General features: G+C 39.7%; 1 pseudogene; it reads left to right on the top strand.

The window, feature by feature from the left end:
- The first annotated feature begins 431 nt into the window (after nt 1-431).
- LOC117330295 lies at nt 432-2,919 on the top strand (annotated as a pseudogene).
- Nucleotides 2,920-3,260: the final 341 nt, after the last annotated feature.

Raw genomic sequence — 3,260 nt, 5'->3', positions numbered from 1 at the left:
GCATTTCTATGATCCGGACAAGAAACAGAAAGGGAAATAACTCTATATCGGCGACGGTATAACTATGGTTCGGACAAGAAACAGAAAGGGAAATAACTCTATATCGGCGACGGTATTACTATGATCCGGACAAGAAACAGAAAGGGAAATAACTCTATATCGGCGATGGTATTACTATGGTTCGGACAAGAAAACCGAAGGACAATAACTCTATATTGGTAACGGTATTACTATGGCCCGGACAAAAAAGGAAGGGCAATAACTCTATATCGGAGACGGCATTACTATGATCCGGACAAGAAACAGAAAGGGAAATAACTCTATATCGGCGACGATATTATTATGGCCTTGACAAGATAAGAAAGTCTCTCTAAAAAGGCCTACAAATGCACATTTTACAATTTATGATGCGTGCATTGTGAAATGGCGACTGTTTTTAATGATGGTCGTCAGATAAAATACCTCGTGTGCAATAGGGGATGCAGTATTGTGGGATATGGGATATCAATAGCAAGATAAACAACATTTAGCATTATACCTACATACTTGTGCATGTGACGGCAGACGGACACCAGCACAGCCAACATGGATTTTATAACATTTTCTATTTTGATCGCCACCATTTACCTGTGTGTGAAGTTCATTCGTGGGAGTCTAAACAATGTGAAGCTACCCCCAGGGCCTTGGTGGGTTTCCTATTGTCGGACATCTCCCTTTATTTGGTTCACATCCCCCAAATACTTTTGCAAAATAGCGTCAGACCTATGGAGATATTTTCAGAATTCGTATTGGATCTTACAACACCGTGATCGTGTGTGGACGGGACATGGTTAAAGAAGTCCTGGGCGGGGATACGGCCGATATATTCTCTGACAGGCCTGATTTCTTCTCCACGAAGCTCTACGGAGGAGACCGGGGCTTGACCTTTAGTTATTACACGCCTAGATTTGTTCACAACAGATTGGTTGCAACTGGCGTTCTCAAAACGTTCACCGACAGCCGGAGCAGCACTTTACATGACCTGGTTGAAAACGAAGCAAACATTTTAATAAGAGAATTCCTAGATCACAATGGTGAACTATTTGACCCCAACGAGTCACTTTTTGTTGCAACAGGTAGCATTATATACCAGCTATGTTACGGTATTGGAGAAAATGGGCGCGAGGACCCTGACCTCTTGGAACTTTTAAGAGGTAATAAAGAGTTCAGCGAGTTCGTTAGGACAGGCAGTCCTTTTGACACAGTGTCATATTTACGATTCATACTACCGAGCAAATTTCAAACGTTTATTAATTTGTCTTCAAAATCAAAACTGCTACATGGTAAGAAAATTGCAGAACACACAGAAACTTTCGACAATGACGAATTGCGGGACGTCACAGACGGGCTCATCAGTGCTGCTGCTCGACTAAGTGAAGAGGAGAAATCACGTGTGGGATTACGAGATGAGATGATAAATGAATCTGTGTCTGACTTTGTTGGAGCAGGCTTCGATACCACGACAGGTATCCTGAGCTGAGCTATCATGTACCTCGCCGAACATCAGGCCATACAGAACAAAGTACAACATGAAATCGACACAGTAGTTGAGAACAGGTCCATTATGCTTAAGGACAGATCAAATTTACCTTACACGGAAGCCATAATTTTAGAAACTAAACGCATCGCTGCTGTTGTTCCTTTTGGACTTCCGCATGCCACAACCTGTGACGTCACAATACGTGATTATTTTATTCCCAGGGGCACCGTGTTTTTTTTTCAATTTTTACTCGGTCAATTTTGAAGAACGAATATGGGATAACCCAAAAAAGTTTAACCCAGAAAGATTCCTCACTGAAGATGGTACATTGGATCAAAAGATGGCCGCCAATGTTATGTCATTTGGATTTGGGAAACGTCGGTGTATTGGCGAGGCGTTAGCTCGTACAGAACTCTTCCAGGTCTTCACCACTGTGTTTCAAAAATGTGCCTTGTCAAAACCAGTCGGACAAACTTATGACAAGGAAGGTGTGTTCCATTTGGTGCGGAAACCAAAACTCTATCTCATACAGGTGCGAGAGAGACGCGATTTGTACAAATAAACCCCTATCTCATACAGGTACGTTTGGTTGCAATACATTTTGTATTTACCACTCTATGGCATCACCACTATTTGACCCTACCAACTGCAGGCGGGGGCTACCAGCGCATAACTGCCAATTGGCGTGTGAATATAGAAAAGTAGCATATGGCTGCGGCCCCGTCAAAATAAAAGAATGGAAAATAAACTTTCTGCCGTAGAAAATTGGTATTTGGAAATTAGTATTACATTTACTATTCTGATCTGGTTTTCTATAACTTACGCATTATTTTTTTACGCGGAACAACATAGTAGAGCTGTTAACAGGCTCACAGCCGAGAATAGTGGTGATACTTGAATTCTGTTCATTAAAGTGATTTTTTTTTAAATCGCAAGCGCTAAATATAAGCATTGAACCGCTTTCAGTTGGCAGGTATGTGCTGATAAAGCTCGCTTCATTAAATTTTCCTTTGTCTAGTTGGCATTATAAGCAAATAACTGGCAACTGAAAGCAGTTCAATAAATGTTAAAAGTTAGTATAAAGAATGCTTGGCTGGATATCATCATAGCGACCTCCTTTGAAGCTTTCAAGGACGGAGTGTTGACCAGTGCCCACCTAACTGTACCGAAATACCTGTAGCCCTTCTACAGGTGAAAGAGTCCTTCAAATGGCCACCAAATAAAAAGGGCTTTTACTAAGTAATCTTACTGTATAGTTATCACATTAATATTATTCGGAAGATATTCTATGCCAAATGATTTTTTTTTATTAACTGATAAGATGCAATTATTGAATATTGGTAATATTGTTCGTTAGTCTAACAGTGTGTGTTCTGAATAAACTGTACACTATGCGGTAAGCTGGTTTATTTTTTTAATGATAACAAAAATTGTTTGTTTGTTTCCAAATTACTAATACTGAAGTTCATCTATTAAAGAAAAAAATAATATGTGCAACACTACAAAACACGGCGAATACAATGAGAACAAGCCCTAAATCACCCAAACAACACCAGAGCAAAACCAAACTAACGCATAAACCATAGCAATCACGACAAAAAGTTCGAGAAAGAACAACAAAAAAACAAACAAAAAAACAAAAATAAAAAAGACACAGGAAATATAGCTAGCAACAATAAGCAGCGTCAATGACAAGAGCTGTTTTATAGTCATGTGTTCATGTTGTCAAAAAATCTCAAAA

The sequence above is a fragment of the Pecten maximus genome, chromosome 7 (assembly GCF_902652985.1).
Source record: "Pecten maximus chromosome 7, xPecMax1.1, whole genome shotgun sequence".
In the NCBI taxonomy this organism is placed as follows: Eukaryota; Metazoa; Mollusca; class Bivalvia; order Pectinida; family Pectinidae; genus Pecten; species Pecten maximus.
The sequence above is the reverse complement of the archived record's forward strand: the minus strand, read 5'-3'. Positions and strand labels throughout refer to the sequence as shown.